The sequence below is a fragment of the Tamandua tetradactyla genome, chromosome 19 (genome assembly GCF_023851605.1).
Source record: "Tamandua tetradactyla isolate mTamTet1 chromosome 19, mTamTet1.pri, whole genome shotgun sequence".
Classification (NCBI taxonomy): Eukaryota; Metazoa; Chordata; class Mammalia; order Pilosa; family Myrmecophagidae; genus Tamandua; species Tamandua tetradactyla.
In genome coordinates, this window is record NC_135345.1 from 29,190,910 (window position 1) to 29,211,362 (window position 20,453).

Below are 20,453 nucleotides of genomic sequence, written 5' to 3' on the forward strand. Positions count from 1 at the left end.
GGTTTTAGATATGTAATAGTACTTTCAGCCCTGACAGAGCATTTGTAGATGCAGTGAATGAGCCTAAAGTCCTGTATTCGGAAAGACTTTGGTGTGACTAAGCCTGGGCTGATTCACAGAGCAGGCAGGCACTCACAGGGCAAGCTCTAGACTGAGATTTGACAGGCCAATTCTTTTTTCTGTCAGGCGGGCACATTGATACTTATTTTTATTTTGCCATGTGATTTTAAAAACTAGAGGCAATCTGTGGACAGTATGTTTCATAGCATTCACTGCACAATGAGCACTCATTGTCATTATTGTTACTAAAAAATATTTGTTGTCAATCAACTGTTCACTGATTGCAAAGTCCTGTGTTGTGCATTTGCAAAGTCCCTTAAAAGCAAGCCCCAATGAGATGAATGTTCTAACAAGGATAAAAAATTGTCTGTGTGGGTTTTTTTGATACATTTAAAAGGTATACTGATAATAATAATGATAGTGATAATACTAAAGATGATGTCTTTCATTTGGCATATTCTACAGGGGGGAATAGCCTGTACCTTATGCTTTAGGTCATATGCTCTCACAGTTAATTATAGTCACATCTTAACCTTGCCTCTGCTTGATGCATTAGCAAGCATCTAAACCCATCTGGGATTTCAGTTTTACTGAGTATTTTTTTCATTCAACAACTATGATGAGTATTAATCAACAATCCTATTTTAGTAGTGTTTTCATAGTGTTTTTGTGATGTGACATGAATAATAGCACACCATCTGTATCTCTCGACTTTTATAACAAAACTCAAGTACTGAATTGAAAACTAAATGAGCTAATCGATTCACTGTACTGAGCTCATGCATGAAGTGCAAGAGAATGTCATGGAACTTATAATCTATTTATATAGCCTTTAAATTTTTTCCTCCATTCTCTATTAAATCTTTTTAGTCTGTCACTTCCCCACCAACCACCAATGCGACCAGGCATGGCCTGCTGTCCTCTTGTAGCTGCTCCCATATGTGGACCAAAGATTTAAATATTTCTTGACTCTCAAGCAGAAGGAAGACTTCACAGCTAGCCCCAAAGTTTACCCTGGAGTAAATGCACCTGCATTGCAGGACTCTGTGCCACTGTTGGGAATGTTTTATTTCCTCAGGGAAGACTTTAATTGAAAAGGCCAAGAAGCTGAAAGTCAAGTGTGCTGGCAGAGTGGTGAATGAGACAAGAAAATTACTTACCTATGTGCATGTTTCCTTCTTCTATTCAGAGCTATTAGTTCTCTCCTATTATGAACACCTAATTGATGTAGCATTTAGACAGAAGCTATGGTTATTTCAAATTTTTGTTCGTTTTTACACTTAAAATGATAAAATCTTCCTCTTTTCTGAGAGAGAATGTGCTTCCAGTACATCTGTAGTGTCCCCAGAAAGAAAGGAGAAAATGCTCAGGATGAACAGTAATTGTGGATCTAAGAAACCCTTTAAGTTGTAAAGTACAAGGAATAAGTATTGTGATCTAGAGATAAAAGGATCAAATAATGGGATTTTTAGAAGGTATCTGGAGCTCAGAATTTACTGAGGATTAAACTAAAGACAGAGACAAACAGAATGTTTGGTGGGATATGCTAATAATAGGAAACTCCCATATGTAGAATACCTCACTTTGAAGACACACCCTCCATTTATCCACCCATCCCAAAAAATAAGGAGATAAAAAAAAAAAGAAAAAAAGAAAATCCCTTTCTTCATAGAGGTCTTATTCAAAGTGATTCAGTGTGTTTCAAATGAAATAGTTCTAGATCTATCTTGGACCATCTAGGCGACTTCAGAAAAGTTAATTTTTTCACTGTCAGTGTTTAATTTTCCTAATTTTTAAAATTGTGATAATTATAGTAACTTTTATATGATGGTAATAGGATCAAATCAAAGTCTACCTAAAGGACTTGCGAACTTCTTGGCAAATAGTAAGTACCCAATGAATAGTGTCGGTAAATATTTGCCGTTATCCTACGGATTTAAGAAGCAGAATTGTCCTTTGACCTTGGCTCCTCTGGGGTTACCTGGCCCAGCGACTTTGTTTCTTCAGCAGAAGGCAATATAAATTCAATTTCCCACAGGATGTACAAGTGCTATCAACACTGGTTCACAACTTACCTGGGCAGCTGGAATCAAGCTTTATGATGTTTGTCTCTAAAAGATGATAAAGCCACTTTCATTTGAACAAAAGCCGTCACTGACACAAGCCCAGAGAGATACTGCTCTCATGTTTCCAAAGTACCACAAAAAGGAGAAGCAAAAAGCATTAGGGTCTCCCTCCTGGTGAACATTCCAAGGAGACAACAGATTGATGTGTAACTAAATTCACATGCCACCTGCAGCTAGATTCCATGTCTTAGATGTTGGATTTGTGACATCTAAGTTTGCCAAAAGAACTTTACTGACTTTGTGATCATCATCATCACCACCATTACCATCACCATCATCACCACCACCACTACCACCGCCATCATCATCACCACCACCACTACCACCGCCATCATCACCACCACCACTAACATTGCCATCATCACCACCACCACTACCACCGTCATCATCATCACCACCAACACTAACACTGCTATCACCATCACCACTAACACCACCACTACCACTGCCATCATCATCACCACCATTACAACACTGCCATCATCATCACCACCACCACTACCACCACCATCATCATCACCACCAACACTAACACTGCTATCACCATCATCACCACTAACACCACCACTAACACCACCATCATTATCACCACCACCACTACAATACTGCCATCATCATCACCACCACCATTACTACCGCCATCATCATCACCACCACTACTACCACCTCCATCATCATCACCACCACTAACACCACCATCATCATCACGACCACCACCACTACCACCGCCATCATCATCACCACCACTAACACCGTCATCATCATCACCACCACCACTAACATTGCCATCATCACGACCACCACTAACACCGCCATCATCATCACGACCACCACCACTACCACCGCCATCATCATCACCACCACCACTACCACTGCCATCATCATCACCACCACTAACACCGTCATCATCATCACCACCACCACTAACATTGCCATCATCACCACCACCACTAACACCGCCATCATCATCACGACCACCACCACTACCACCGCCATCATCATCACCACCACCACTACCACCGCCATCATCACCACCACCACTAACACCGCCATCATCATCAAGACCACCACCACTACCACCGCCATCATCATCACCACCACCACTACCACCGTCATCATCATCACCACCAACACTAACACTGCTATCACCATCACCACTAACACCACCACTACCACTGCCATCATCATCACCACCATTAAAACACTGCCATCATCATCACCACCACCATTACTACCACCATCATCATCACCACCACTACTACCACCTCCATCATCATCACCACCACCACTAACACTGCCATCACCATCAAAGCCACCATTACCACTATTAATGCAGTATTAAAAATGCCCTAACATTTTAAAATATTAGAAATAAAAGGGCAAACAGATAATGAGAAAAAATTGAGCAAATATTATACTTTTTTTAAAAAGTAATTTTAAAATAATACCTGGACATGAGGAGACTAGGTATTATTCTTGGGTCTCTTATCTCTTCAACTTTTTATAAAGCATTTTATTATGTGTTCATTTTTGATCTTCAGTTGTCCCTTCTAAATCTGAAGAGTTGGACTGGATAATGTCTCAAATGTCTTCTGGTTCTAAAAATGTGCATGCCCATAAGCATACAGCAAAGTGAAAAGCAATTGACAAAGGAATGTAAATTAAAAAAATTGTATAGATTTAGACATTTAACTGTGTAGGTAGGAAAGGGGAATTTTGATTCTATCTATGGGATTCATCCAGTTTTGAAGCTTTAAATATTAAATATAAGCAGAAGACTAGAAATGTATAACTCCTACCCACACCAGTTTCTGAACCTCCAAATCTAATATATACTTGGCACTTGGCTGCTCCACAGGCAATGCAGTTGATACAAAGATAAAACTAAACTCCTGTCACTTTTCCATCCATCATTTCTGTTATTTTCTAGTCTCCTATGTTAGTAAACAGAAAACAACCAACCGAATGCCCAATCCCAGAGCTTTGTGTCATCCTTAATTCTTCTATTTTCTTCATACTGTGCAGTAAATTTATCAGGAAATGCTATTAGTCCCAACTCCAAAACAGGTTTTCACACATTGCCATGTCTATCTCCACTAACACCTCCATCTCTGCTACAATCTCCACTACCTTTACCTTAGCCCAACTCAGCATCTTTTCCTGACTTATCTCTGCTTCCATTCTTTATCTACCATCTATTATTTTCCAAATAAAAACAGTGATACTTTAAAAAAGATTTTTCTTGATTAAAACATTATAAAAAATAGCCATTACACTTAAAATAAAATCTAAACTCCTGGCCTTGCATTACAAGAGCTCATGTGAACTTACTCCTCTCTCCACGTCCAAATCTGTGTCCTATAGCTCCTCCTTACCTTAACAAACTCTGGCCAAACTGGCTTCCTTTCTATATAACGATTATATAAAGGTTGTTCTGTCCTCAGAGACTTTGCGCTTGCTCTTGTTTCCTTTGTCTGGAATGCTTTTATTTCAGAATCTTCATGTCTGGTTTTTTTATGCTCCTGCAGTTATGAGCTCAGATATCACCTCCAAAGGAGACCTTCTTCTGACCCAACCTTCCAGTCTACAGTTCCCTGTCTGCCACATCACTCATCACAATCTGCAATTACCTTTTTATGCATTTTCACTCATTACTGTAAGTCCCTTCAATAGATTGTAGGCTCCAGAGGAAAAGAGATGTCTGTTTTGTCCAATGTTATAGCTCCTTTCCTAATAGGTGCTCAGAAGGTAGATAAAGGAAACAGGAACCCAAGAAGGCTAATCTTAGAAATAGCTCTTTTGTCACTGAATATATATGCAGAATTTATTTAACAATATGCTTTTCATATTAGACAAAAATTGTTCATATAAATATCTTAAATTATTTAAATATCAATGAATTAGATAATATTTCCTTGACATCAGCATTTGTTTTGTATTCCTAATATGTGATACACCTCAAATTTTGATCAAAAATGTTTCAAAAGCAGTAGAATAAACCAATACATAAAGCGCTGTAATGTAATTGTGAACTAGGTCCTAAGTCTGATCACACCACAATTTTAAACCATGAATAAACTGCTTAATCTTCTTCTTCTTATTATTTTGCTTCTAATACTCCTTTTTAAAATTATCATGCTCAAACCTGTTAGGTAATTTATTGGCATCTTATTTTCTTCTTGTTCTAATATATTAACTCAAGAGAATCACAAGGCAATTTTACATTCCTGAATCTTTTCCAAGAATAGCCATTCTTTAGAGCTCCTTAGAGGGACTAGAAGGAGGGTGTGGAAGGAAGATTAAAATTTTATTTTTATTTTAAAACCCTTTAAAGATAATCTCCTCAGTTTTATGCTTTAAGAAGAGGAGAGATGGCAAATACCAAGGGCAGGAGAAACAAACTTTCTCAAGCACTTCTGGGCTACTTTACTGAGTGATGTTTTTCACAACTGGTGGACTGCTTTCCACATATATACAGTAGTCTAGATAGGGGCTGATAGCTTTTACTTACTAAGCTCCTTGGCTTGCAAATAGTGGCCTGTAGTCAAAGTATTTCTTGGGGAGGCTTCAGTAGTCAGTGAAGTCCAAAGTTTACTAGCAGTGTGTTCTGTAACCTGAAGTCTTATCAATGATGATGACCATTATGGGATAAGAATCAGGTCCAGTCCTCATTTTCTTGAGATTCATAATTTGGAGCAGATGACAAAAGAGTTAAACAGTGATTGATTTTGAAATTCTTCTGGTGAATAGGAATTGGACCTGATATTTTAATAAAATAAAAATATTAATGAATTAAGTCAAAGAAAATAATTAATAGTGCTTAATCAAACATATACTCAAACTGCCCTCATGGAACTTACAGCTCATGATGATATATACTGCCCTCATGGAACTTACAGCTGATGATAATTTCTCAAATTTATTTTTATTCAGTGGTGCTAATTTCTGAAATACCAAATATATATAATTCTATATGTATTTAGTCAATAAGATATTTTTTCTACCTGGTTTTCAGTAATTACTTCAGTAACTTTTCTTCTCAGTCAGTACAAACCTTTCACTCAGATATCAATACTCTCCATTAGTTATTTTATTAGACTACTTAAAAAAATCCTAAACACTATTAGAACAAAGAGTTTGTTTCTATCTTCAATATCTTCATTCTAGTTGAGCAAATATTTTTGTTATTTACTTGGTTAATACATCCTCACCCACAAATAATTACTCAATCAGCCCACATTTATCAATCATTATGATAAATGCTCTGTGAGGGATAATTTCAATTTTAAATGTTTTTTTGTTTGTTTGTCTTTTGCCGTGTAGAATAGAACAAAAGTACTTGGGTCAAAGTATCTTCCAGTAGATTGTTGCAGTGATGGCCCCAATGCATTCATGCCTCTCTTTAGCTTTGACTTCAGGGATAATCATCCCACATCCATTCTGGGCTTTGCCGTGATATGTTTTGGTCAGTGAGACAATATAAAAAGTGATAAAAGCAGACTTTTTATGTGCTGGTTTGAGGTGTTGTGTACCCCAGAAAAACCGTGTTCTTTTGGTCCATTCTTATGGGTGTGGATCTTTTGTGGATGGGACCATTTGATTAGGTTGTTTCAAATGAGATGTGACCCACCCAATTCAAGGTGGGTCTTAACCTTTTATTGAGAGGATTAAAGCAAAAAAAAAAAAACAAAAAAAAAATAGAGATCTCACAAAGAAACACTCAGAAAAGTTTGGAGAAGGAAGGCTTAGAGAAAAGCCCAGAGATGCTGAGGACTCCCAAAAGCTCAGAGAGGAAGCCCCTGGAACCAGAAGTTGAAAGCAATGAAATCTGGAAGTGAAGGACCAGCAGACACTGGCCAGATGACACATGCTGGCATCTTGTTCAGAGTCCAGGTATCATCCTTTTGGTGCTTTGAGTTAGACATTTCCATGGCCTAAGAACTGTAAATTGTAATGAATCCCTATTGTAAAAGCCAGCCCATTTCTGGAATATTGCATCCCAAGAGCTAACAAAAACTGAAACACTTGAAAAAATTTCTTTCTTGGATTTGTGTTACTATATGAACACATTCAGCGAGCTTGCTAGAAAGTGGGAAGCCATGAGGAATAAGTTTTGTTTCCCCAAGCTGACATGGCAACCATCTGCAAATACAAGAGTAAGACCTAACTAACCATTATTAGCTGAGTCTGGTGCAAATCAGTGGAACTGACCTGCTGAGCCCAGCTCAAATTGCTAATTCTCAGAGTTGTGAGCCAAATAAATGGTTGTCTCCTTAAAACCTTACATTTCAGGATGAGGTAGCTGATTATGCAACACGAGCTAAATGACCAGTGTCCAAGACTTTAAAATGTATAGAAAATGTTCTATAATGCTGGTAATTCAAAATGTTCTTATGGATACTAGAGTGCTACCAGGGTTACCACCTCTATAACTTTGAAGCCTCAAATATAATCTAATGTAATTCACATTATGATTAATTTGAATTCGAATATTTTGTTGTAGATGTTATTTTTAAGAAAATAAAAAAGGTTTTTATAAGCGTATTCTTTATGGCTTTGAAAAATTTTATAGGTCTGATGTTAAAGTCATTTAAAAATTGTTCTCATCATTTTCTTAGTAGTTATGTATTCACTGCAAGTAATGTTGAAATAGTTTAATAAAGCTTAGCTTCTTTCTTAATTAAGATTGATTTTTACGATGACTCTCAATTCATGTTTTTTGGTTTTTTTTTTCATATAGTTGAGATTTTGAAAGTCTTTGAGATAAATTTTAGGACATCTTCAGTTCTTATGTCTACCAAATAAATCTCAAAAGCCAATAATATTTTGGAAGATTTTTTTTTTTACTTTTCTATTTTAGATACCAAGAGAAATACTGATACTCAACCACTTCCATCAAGTCTCTTAAAACACATATATAGCAAACTAAAAATAATTAGTCAATAAACAGAGTGTGAAATTTTGTATCTTGGACTCTCTATACTTTGTTTTATTCTTCCACATATACACACGGTACATAAATAAAATCCTGGTACACAATAAATATCTGACTATTTAGAACCAAATACTATATTTTGGAATAGAGTTAATGCAAAATCTTGGTTTTCAAAAATAAAGTACCTTAAGATTGTTTAGGATTGGTATTCAAATATGTTTAATAAATTTTCCGGGGGTTGTTTTTAAGAAGTAATAGATTTCAGGCAATAAGAAGCAATTTATTTCACTTAAAAGATAACACATTACCAAAACACTGCCAAGTAAATGTTGTAGCTAACTAGAGCCCAATATTATTGCAAATTTGTTAGCTGTCTGCCAGACTTTTAACTTTCTATACCAGTTTTCATGGTACTATATTATGAACATACTGAGTGCTTCAAGCAATTGGGTTTCTTTTACTATCCTGCTTTAACTTTTCTTTTTTTTTTTTTTTCAATTCCCAAATGTATTTAATATTTTTAGTTTTTTTTTATTAATTAACGGAAAAAAAGAAATTAACCCAACATTTAGAAATCATACCATTCTACATATGCAATCAGTAATTCTTAACATCATCACATAGATGCATGATCATCGTTTCTTAGTACATTTGCATCAGTTTAGAAGAACTAGCAACACAACCGAAAAAGATATAGAATGTTAATATAGAGAAAAAAAATAAAAGTAATAATAGTAAGAACAAAACAAAACAAAACAAAAACCTATAGCTCGGATGCAGCTTCATTCAGTGTTTTAACATGATTACTTTACAATTAGGTATTATTGTGCTGTCCATTTTTGAGTTTTTGTATCTAGTCCTGTTGCACAGTCTGTATCCCTTCAGCTCCAATTACCCATTTTCTTACCCTGTTTCTAACTTCTGCTGCACTCTATTACCAATGACATATTCCAAGTTTATTCTCGAATGTCGATTCACATCGTTGGGACCATACAGAATTTGTCTTTTAGTTTTTGGCTAGACTCACTCAGCATAATGTTCTCTAGGTCCATCCATGTTATTACATGCTTCATAAGTTTATCCTGTCTTAAAGCTGCATAATATTCCATCGTATGTATATACCACAGTTTGTTTGACACTTGTCTGTTGATGGACATTTTGGCTGTTTCCATCTCTTTGCAATTGTAAATAATGCTGCTATAAACATTGGTGTGCAAGTGTCCGTTTGAGTTTTTGCGCTTAATTCCTTTGAGTAGATTCCCAGCAATGGTATTGCTGGGTCGTATGGCAATTCTATATTCAGCTTTTTGAGGAACCGCCAAACTGCCTTCCACAGTGGATGCACCATTTGACGTTCCCACCAACAGTGGATAAGTGTGCCTCTTTCACCGCATCCTCTCCAGCACTTGTCATTTTCTGTTTTGTTGATAATGGTCATTCTGGTGGGTGTGAGATGATATCTCATTGTGGTTTTGATTTGCATTTCTCTAATGGCCAGGGACATTGAGCATCTCTTCATGTGCCTTTTGGCCATTTGTATTTCCTCTTCTGAGAGGTGTCTGTTCAAGTCTTTTTCCCATTTTGTAATTGGGTTGGCTGTCTTTTTGTTATTGAGTTGAACAATCTCTTTATAAATTCTGGATACTAGACCTTTATCTGATATGTCATTTCCAAATATTGTCTCCCATTGTGTAGGCTGTCTTTCTGCTTTCTTGATGAAGTTCTTTGATGCACAAGAGTGTTTAATTTTGAGGAGTTCCCATTTATTTATTTTCTTCTTCAGTACTCTTGCTTTAGGTTTAAGGTCCATAAAATCGCCTCCAATTGTAAGATTCATAAGATATCTTCCTACATTTTCCTCTAACTGTTCTATGGTCTTAGACCTAATGTTTAGATCTTTGATCCAATTTGAGTTAACTTTTGTATAGGGTGTGAGAGATGGGTCTTCTTTCATTCTTTTGCATATGGATATCCAGTTCTCTAGGCACCATTTATTGAAGAGACTGTTCTGTCCCAGGTGAGTTGGCTTGACTGCCTTATCAAAGATCAAATGTCCATAGAGGAGAGGGTCTATATCTGAGCACTCTATTCGATTCCATTGGTCGATATATCTATCTTTATGCCAATACCATGCTGTTTTGACCACTGTGGCTTCATAATATGCCTTAAAGTCAGGCAGCGCAAGACCTCCAGCTTCGTTTTTTTTCCTCAAGATGTTTTTAGCAATTCGGGGCACCCTGCCCTTCCAGATAAATTTGCTTATTGGTTTTTCTATTTCTGAAAAGTAAGTTGTTGGGATTTTGATTGGTATTGCATTGAATCTGTAAATCAATTTAGGTAGGATTGACATCTTAACTATATTTAGTCTTCCAATCCATGAACATGGTATGCCCTTCCATCTATTTAGGTCTTCTGTGATTTCTTTTAACAGTTTTCTGTAGTTTTCTTTGTATATGTTTTTTGTCTCTTTAGTTAAATTTATTCCTAGGTATTTCATTCTTTTAGTTGCAATTGTAAATGGGATTCATTTCTTGATTCCCCCCTCAGCTTGTTCATTACTAGTGTATAGAAATGCTACAGATTTTTGAATGTTGATCTTGTAACCTGCTACTTTGCTGTACTCATTTATTAGCTCTAGTAGTTGTGTTGTGGATTTTTCTGGGTTTTCGACGTATAGTATCATATCGTCTGCAAACAGTGATAGTTTTACTTCTTCCTTTCCAATTTTGATGCCTTGTATTTCTTTTTCTTGTCTAATTGCTCTGGCTAGAACCTCCAACACAATGTTGAATAATAGTGGTGATAGTGGACATCCTTGTCTTGTTCCTGATCTTAGGGGGAAAGTTTTCAATTTTTCCCCATTGAGGATGATATTAGCTGTGGGTTTTTCATATATTCCCTCTATCATTTTAAGGAAGTTCCCTTGTATTCCTATCTTTTGAAGTGTTTTCAGCAGGAAAGGATGTTGAATCTTGTCAAATGCCTTCTCTGCATCAATTGAGATGATCATGTGATTTTTCTGCTTTGATTTGTTGATATGGTGTATTACATTAATTGATTTTCTTATGTTGAACCATCCTTGCATACCTGGGATGAATCCTACTTGGTCATGATGTATAATTCTTTTAATGTGTTGTTGGATATGATTTGCTAGAATTTTATTGAGGATTTTTGCATCTATATTCATTAGAGAGATTGACCTGTAGTTTTCTTTTTTTGTAATATCTTTGCCTGGTTTTGGTATGAGGGTGATGTTGGCTTCATAGAATGAATTAGGTAGTTTTCCCTCCACTTCGATTTTTTTGAAGAGTTTGAGGAGAGTTGGTACTAATTCTTTCTGGAATGTTTGATAGAATTCACATGTGAAGCTGTCTGGTCCTGGACTTTTCTTTTTAAGAAGCTTTTGAATGACTAATTCAATTTCTTTACTTGTGATTGGTTTGTTGAGGTCATCTATGTCTTCTTGAGTCAAAGTTGGTTTTTCATGTCTTTCCAGGAACCCGTCCATTTCACCTAAATTGTTGTATTTATTAGCGTAAAGTTGTTCATAGTATCCTGTTATTACCTCCTTTATTTCTGTGAGGTCAGTAGTTATGTCTCCTCTTCCATTTCTGATCTTATTTATTTGCATCCTCTCTCTTCTTCTTTTTGTCAATCTTGCTAAGGGCCCATCAACCTTATTGATTTTCTCATAGAACCAACTTCTGGTCTTATTGATTTTCTCTATTGTTTTCATGTTTTCAATTTCATTTATTTCTGCTCTAATCTTTGTTATTTCTTTCCTTTAGCTTGCTTTGGGATTAGTTTGCTCTTCTTTCTCCAGTTCTTCCAATTGAACAGTTAATTCCTGCATTTTTGCCTTTTCTTCTTTTCTGATATAGGCATTTAGGGCCATAAATTTCCCTCTTAGCACTGCCTTTGCTGCGTCCCATAAGTTTTGATATGTTGTGTTTTCATTTTCATTCGCCTCGAGGTATTTGCTAATTTCTCTTGCAATTTCTTCTTTGACCCACTCGTTGTTTAAGAGTGTCTTGTTGAGCCTCCACGTATTTGTGAATTTTCTGGCACTCCTCCTATTATTGATTTCCAACTTCATTCCTTTATGATCCGAGAAAGTGTTGTGTATGATTTCAATCTTTTTAAATTTGTTAAGACTTGCTTTGTGACCCAGCATATGGTCTATCTTTGAGAATGGTCCATGAGCACTTGAGAAAAAGGTGTATCCTGCTGTTGTGGGATGTAATGTCCTATAAATGTCTGTTAAGTCTAGCTCATTTATAGTAATATTCAGTTTCTCAATTTCTTTATTGATCCTCTGTCTAGATGTTCTGTCCATTGATGAAAGTGGTGAATTGAAGTCTCCAACTATTACGGTATATGAGTCTATTTCCCTTTTCAGTGTTTGCAGTGTATTCCTCATGTATTTTGGGGCATTCTGGTTCAGTGCGTAAATATTTATGATTGTTATGTCTTCTTGTTTAATTGTTCCTTTTATTAGTATATAGTGTCCTTCTTTGTCTCTTTAACTGTTTTACATTTGAATTCTAATTTGTTGGATATTAGTATAGCCACTCCTGCTATTTTCTGGTTGTTATTTGCGTGAAATATCTTTTCCCAACCTTTCACTTTCAACCTGTGTTTATCTTTGAGTCTAAGATGTTTTTCCTGTAGACAGCATATAGAAGGATCCTGTTTTTTTAATCCATTCTGCCAATCTATGTCTTTTGATTGAGGAATTCAGTCCATTAACATTTAGTGTTATTACTGTTTGGATAATATTTTCCTCTAACATTTTGCCTTTTGTATTATATATATCATATCTGATTTTCCTTCTTTCTGCACTCTTCTCCATACCTCTCTCTTCTGTCTTTTCGGTTCTGATTCTAGTGCTCCCTTTAGTATTTCTTGCAGAGCTGGTCTCTTGGTCACAAATTCTCTCAGTGACTTTTTGTCTGAGAATGTTTTAATTTCTCCCTCATTTTTGAAGGACAATTTTGCTGGATATAGGAGTCTTGGTTGGCAGTTTTTCTCTTTTAGTAATTTAAATATATCATCCCACTATCTTCCAGCCTCCATGGTTTCTGCTGAGAAATCTACACATAGTCTTATTGGGTTTCCCTTGGATGTGATGGATTGTTTTTCTCTTGCTGCTTTCAAGATCTTCTCTTTCTCTTTGACCTCTGACATTCTAACTAGTAAGTGTCTTGGAGAACGCCTATTTGGGTCTAATCTCTTTGGGGTGCGCTGCACTTCTTGGAACTGTAATTTTAGGTCTTTCATAAGAGTTGGGAAATTTTCAGTGATAATTTCTTCCATTAGTTTTTCTCCTCCTTTCCCTTCTCTTCTCCTTCTGGGACACCCACAACACATATATTTGTGCGGTTCATATTGTCCTTGAGTTCCCTGATCCCCTGGTCAAATTTTTCCATTCTTTTCCTGATAGTTTCTGTTTGTTTTTGGAATTCAGATGTTCCATCCTCCAAATCACTAATTTTATCTTCTGTCTCTTTGAATCTATCATTGTAGGTATCCATTATTTTTTCCATCTTTTCTACTTTATCCTTCACTTCCATCAGTTCTGTGATTTGTTTTTTCAGGTTTTCTATTTCTTCTTTTTGTTCAGCCCATGTCTTCTTCATGTCCTCCCTCAGTTTATCGATTTCATTTTTGAAGAGGTTTTCCATTTCTGTTCGTATATTCAGCATTAGTTGTCTCAGCTCCTGTATCTCATTTGAACTATTGGTTTGTTCCTTTAACTGGGCCATATTCTCAATCTTCTGAGCGTGGACCATTATCTTCTGCTGGTGTCTGGGCATTTAGTCAGATTTCCCTGGGTGTCGGACCCAACGGGTTGTAAAATTTTTCTGTGAAATATCTGGGTTCTGTTTTTCTTATCCTTCCCAGTAGGTGGCGCTCGTGGCACATGTTTGTCTCACGTGTTTGGAAGGCGTCCCCCTGGTCACCGTTCTCCGCGGCCTGGGGATTTCCAATCCAATTCTCTCAGTTGGTCCGGGGGGCTGCGCGTGGTGGGGGCGTCAGCCACCGCGGCTTGAGGGGATCCTGTGGCTCCTATTATTAATGCCCCTATTGGTGTTTGGTTGGACCCAGTCCCTGCCACTGTCGGAAATTCCCTCCTCTCCCTGGAGTGGTGCCGATCGCCGGCCGCTGCGGCCAGGGGAACTCGCCACCGGACCAGGAAGCCGCCCGCGGGGGAGGAGCGCCAGTTGCCAGCCACCGCGGCTTGGGTAGCCCTCTGATCCGAGACTCATAGCCGGTCCAGGAAGCCGCCTGCAAAAGAGCGGCACCGGCCATCGCAGCTTGGGAAACTTGCCTCTCCAAGACTCTCAGCCGGCCCGGGAAGGAGGGAGGGAGGTGCTCCGGTTGCCAGCTGCCGCAGCTCGGGGAATCACGCGCCGCTCGGGGATCTCACTGCAGCAGAGTCTCGCAGTCAGTCTAGCCAGTGCAGACTGGGGTATGCTGTGTGTCCATTCCCTGTCGTGGCCCTGGGAGCTGTTCTGCACTGTTTCTGTTCACCTAGTAGTTACTCTGGAGGAGGAGCTAAGGCGCGTATCTTACTAAGCCGCCTTCTTGGCCGCTTTAACTTTTCTTAACTTTGAAACCAATAAAGAAATAAATATTTTTTAAGAGTTTGCATGAAAATAGTTTGATTTCATAGTTCAATGTGGGGTTAAATAATAGAAATGGGTAAAGATAGAATACCAATGGTAGAGGTTTATAGCATTTGTGTTAGTTAGATTCAGTTGTCAACTTGGCCATGTGAGCATACCTAGTTTTGTTGCTGCGGACATAGCCAGTGGTACATGAACCTCATCTGTTGCTAATTACATCTGCAGTCAGCTAGGAGGCATGTCTGCTGCAATGAGTAATGTTTGACTTAATTGACTGGTGCTTAAATGAGAGAGAGCAACGTAGCACAGCCTAAGCAGCTCGGCATTCCTCATCTCAGCATTTGCAGCTCAGCCCAGGCCTTTGGAGATGCAGAAAGAAGTCACCCCAGGGAAAGTTGGTGGAATCCAGGGGCCTGGAGAGAAGACCAGCAGAGACCATCCTGTGCCTTCCACGTAAGAAAGAACCTCAGTGGAAAGTTAGCTGCCTTTCCTCTGAAGAACTAACAAAATAAATCCCCTTTTATTAAAAGCCAATCCGTCTCTGGTGTGTTGCATTCTGGCAGCTAGCAAACTAGAACAGCATTTTTAGGTAATATGTCTTCCATGGAAAAATGCCAAGGGAATTTTCTTTTAGAGAAGATCACAGAGGCTGTTTGCTCATTAGTCATAATTATAATCTTCTAGAGCAAAATAAATGAGTATTGTGAATGATTCACACTAAAATCTTTGGAAATAATAAAATTATATATAAATATATGTGCATATTTATGCATAAATATGTGTATTTATGTGTATATATGTGCATGTATGTTGTATAGGCATAGATATAATCAATTAAAGCAGATTGACATAAAAAATATATTTAGTACTTGAAAACAGGTCCAATATGACTCTAGTTTGGATGTCCAATACAATTTATTTGCTTACATAATCATAAGCTTTCCACACAGCCAATACAAAATAACCAGGTCCTGGGCACACTGCATATTTTAAAGTGGAGGATAAGAGTCTAAAAAGTACATCAGCTAGATGACCAGGGAAAAAGCAGGTATACCTTTAATGAGGGGTCTTGGGAACCAGGCCCCACAAGGCATTCAGCCAAGATCCAAAGACCACAGTGGGAGGTGCTGGTCTAGTCACACTGCATCAGTGAGTATCAGCAAGAATTCTAGCAAATTTCACAACATAGGAGGGGCATTGAAGAGGGTAGTCAGAGTGACTGAGTGTCCACCTGCCTTTTACATGATGCTTGCTGAAGTGGTGCCTGCACTGTATTTTGTAGGAAGTTCTCTTCTTGCTGGCATCAAGCCAGTCAGTATAATATTCATACATAAATGTCTGGTTATCACTTGTTTAAAAAAACATGTTTTCTAGATTTGTTTCCATTCTAATTGTGTTCAACATGTTTACAATGTTTGGTGGAATTCAAGGTCATTAATATAATTTCAAAACACAGCAATATATCTGAAAAATGGAAAAAATGAAAATACTAATGGTGAGAGTTTTAGGGCCAACTGTACTATTTAGGAACACAAAATTTGTTTCATTTCTGACATCAGCAGCAAGTTTGGGGGTTTGCCAAAATCAACCTCACGTTTGAAAATTCACTAGAGAGTCTCACAGGAGTCATTGAAAGCTGTTATACTCACAGTTATGATTAGTATAGGGAAAAGATACAGTTTAAGCTCAACCAAAGTGTGGTAGTTAGATTCAGTTGTCAACTTAGCCAGGTGAAGGCACCTAGTTTTGTTACTGCGGACATGAGCCAACGGTACGTGAACCTCATCTGTTGCTGATTACATCTGCAGTTGGCTAGGAGGCGGGCCTGCTGCAATGAATGATGTTTGAGTTAATTGGCTGGTGCTTAAATGAGAGAGTGCAACATAGCACAGCCCAAGCAGCTCAGCATACCTCATCTCAGCACTCACAGCTCAGCCCAGGCCCTTGGAGAGGAGGAAAGAAATCACCCTGGGGAGCGTTGTTGGAACCCAGAGGCCTGGAGAGAAGGCCAGCAGAGATCGTCCTGTACCTTCCCACATTAGAAAGAACCTCAGTAGAAAGTTAGCTGCCTTTCCTCTGAAGAACTGACAAAATAAATCCCCTTTCGTTAAAAGCCATTCTGTCTCTGGTGTGTTGCATTCCATCAGCTAGCAAACTAGAACACAAAAGAAGAGACATGTAAGAGAGAGACCAAAAAAGTGGTAAGGCAGAACTTCTGATGTCCTTTCCACATGGAGTCAGGCACTTTACTTTCCTGATATTAGTGTATGATAATTAGAGAATTGCCAACCAGACAGGCTTATCCAAACCTTGGAATACAGAATTTTGATTGAGGCTTCATTACTTATGCCTGATTGATTGCCTGCTGTAGTAGGTTGAAATATATACCTCCTCAAGAGACTATTTTTTTTTTGTCTTTTGCATTCCTGTGGGTATGACAACATTTATAAGTAGGACCATTTGAAGATGTTATTTTGAGTTAAGATGTGACCAACTAAATCAGGCTGGATCTTAATCCACATTGTTAGAGGTCTTACAAGGTGAAGAAACTGGAAGCCAGGAGTCAGAGAAAGCCTCGGAGCTGAGCCAGGAACCAGAAGTCAGCAGAAAATAAAAGAGCAGACCCAAGAAGAAATAGAGTACCATGCGCTAAAAGGTAGAAATGCAAGCCAAGGAAACCAAAGAATTGTAGCAAGCCACCATTAGAACATTACAGGCTTTGAGAAGAAGGCATAGCCTTATTAATGCCTTCATTTTGGACTTATAGTCTTCCAAATTGTGAGTCAATAAATTCCTGTTATTAAGCCAAAACCAGTTTGTGATATTTGTGATAGCAGCTCTGGCATACTAAAATAGTTACATGGTTTATATCTCAACTATCAGGACAACTGACACCATGTGACCTAAAGCTCCCACTCTAAATCATGTTGGTTTTTCTGGCACAGTTATGCTTCACCCTAAATCTTGATTTTAGACTGTAGTGTGCACGCAACCCAAGGTCTCCAGGCAAACAAAGACATTCATATCAGGCATAAGATTCCAAGGGCCCAAAAATTACCTCCAAGAAGTCAAAGCAAAGATCAGACCTTCTCTTTGATCAAGGGCAAATTATTTACTAGTCACAAATACACATATGCAAATCATTCAAATTTCATATTTCTCTATCCTTGGCCACAAAAGCAATAGCTAACATTTGTTGAGTGTTGATTATGTGTCATGCACTGTGTTAAGTGATTTATTTCTTTTGTCTACCCCCAAAACTTATAAACTTGGAGCTATTATTATTTCCAATGTACAACTCGGTGCTCACAGTAAAAAAAAAAAATTAGTGGTATATGCATCAAAAATCAAAACCTAATTGTCTGACATGACAGTCTTACACTTCATCCAAGTGGACTGTGTTCAGATAGTATAAATATCAATTCCAAACTTTCTAAAATGTCAAGTCACTTACAGTGGATTTATACCAATATAGATATTATGCTGCATTTGTCTTTAGGTAATACAGGGACAGAAAAAAGAATAGGCAATGAACTGAAAATAAGGACATGATTTTGTACTTTTTGAAAGTTATGGTATTTGTCATGCAGCCTTTCTTTATGTTGCTTGGCGGAAGAATGGATATAAAACCTGAAAATTTAATCTCTCTTAATTGTTTATTAAACTTGAGTAAAGTTAACCTATCCTTTACCCAGATGGGTCACTTAAATACAAAGAATCAATTGCTATTTTTAATTATATATTTAATAAAATAACCAAGTATGCCAAGAATAGGCAAGCATACAAATTTATTTCCATTTGCAAGAGAAAATTATGAGGAAAGATTCATTGGCATTTCAGAGTAGAGAGGGAAAAGACAGAGATCTCTTTATTTTACAGGCATGACTCTTTAGAAGAAGCAGAGTTTTAGAATCACTGATGGTTTATGGTTATGGTGATAGCAATTGTGAATATCATGACAGTGAGAAGGGCACATTTCACAGATGGCACAAGAATGATCATATTTGGGGGCTTGAGGAAGAGAATCACTCTGTATGATAGTTAGAAATTCAGCTTCATTTTTTTCTTTGTATTAGAAGTAGGCAGAAAGTCATTGTCAATCTTTAAAAGTGTGTTGCAAGCAAATTAACAAACAATGAGAAAATTTGAGGATCTTTTACAATACTAGCCTTATATTAACAATGATTATTAGTATTGAGAAAACTGTCGAAAGAGTCTCTAAAGAGAAATCTGTTTTGGTTTGTTTTGTTTTCATGCAATGATCCAAGTAAATTCCCTTTATAAATTAAGTGTACACATAAACTATAAATCCCTTTGAGGATATTTTAGTGGAAGCCTTCAAAGTCCTCCAAAATCCACACCTTATAGCCAGTTACGGTACAAAAAAATCAGTCTGTTTGCTTGAAATATCCAAGAAAATACTGTGCATTGTTTTTAGCCAATTCTAACTCATGTTATTTTTGAGAACATAAAGGAAGTCTATTGTGTAGTAAAACTGGAATCATAAGATGTGTATTATGTCAGAAAGTGATGGCAAATAAACATCTGATAAGAATGTCTATTATAAAGGGAGATAGAATTGAAGTGTAATAGACAAGGGACATTTTAAAGAAATGAATTACATTCTATTCAAAATTCTCATGTTCTACATTTTTGCCTCAGATATTATATGCTCTTTCTGTTCATAAAATATTATTTAATGGAATATAACTGCTCACATTTACCATTTCATATTCTTGTGCATTGGAGCACCATATTAACTGAGGACAGCCTAGTGATTGGTGAGTGTGTTCACTAAGTTCTCCAAGCAATTTCATTTTCTTTCAGTTAAGTACAAAAAAGAAGAGAAAGATACAGAATGCCTTATTTGTCTTTACTTCTCTTGAAGGTGATAAAAATGACATTATCTAGAAGTTATTGCAGATTGTAGATCATGACCTTTATTGTGATGCCAACTTAATCCGCAATTGAACTGGTCAGCTATTACCAGCCAGAACCAAAAAGTCCATTTCAAACTGATTAGATTGGCATGTGGGAATGATAATGCCAGAAATATAGAGCTAAAACAATTCCAGACTTATAACTAAGCATCAGGATTCAAGACCTCTAACACTAATTTAGTGGTGTTATGAGATTATAGCTTATAGTCTTCCTTCCAGATTCAGTTTAAAAGGCATATTTATTTTCCTTGATGCCATATTCTGATGCCTCAAAACTAGGTACTAGATTCTTTTATATATTTTCATAGCACTTTGTACTTATCCATGTCATAGCATTTGTACTGTTGCTGAACGTTTGTCTGTTGCCTCTGTTAAACTGTGGTTAGTTGTAAGAGGAACTTTGGCAGTCATAATATCTTTGAAATGAAGAAAAGAAGTACTGAAAGAAAATGGAAAGGATGGGAATGCAAAACAATAAAACAGAATTGAAATAATAAGGTGTGGTTGTTTGGAGCTATATGAACCCCAGAAAAACATGTTCTTAAACTTAATTCATTCTGGTAAATGTGAACTCATTATAGGTAGGACCTTTGGATGAGGTTACTTTAGTTGAGGCATGGCCCCTCCCAATCAAGGTAATAGGGTTTGAATCCTATTACTGATATCCTTTATAGGCAGAATGGAATTCAGACAGAAAGAGAGATGACCATGGGAAGCAAGAAGCTGAAGGTCAACAGAGTTCAGAAGAGAAAGGAGAAGCCAG

The 20,453-nt window shown here is 37.2% G+C and overlaps 1 long non-coding RNA gene across 6 annotated transcripts in view; it reads right to left on the reverse strand.

Annotated features, from left to right (window-relative positions):
• Positions 1–20,453, reverse strand: part of LOC143663541 (uncharacterized) — an 80,316-nt gene that overhangs the window by 27,252 nt on the left and 32,611 nt on the right. For 4 of the 6 annotated variants that reach the window (XR_013166018.1, XR_013166015.1, XR_013166014.1 and 1 more), the window contains one exon: positions 5,698–5,945. The exons of 1 other annotated variant lie outside the window; for it this stretch is intronic. This is a non-coding gene — a long non-coding RNA (uncharacterized LOC143663541). Of the gene's footprint in view, positions 1–3,634; positions 3,785–5,697; positions 5,946–20,453 lie in introns of all 6 variants that reach the window. One more of the 6 variants, XR_013166017.1, reaches the window with a different exon arrangement.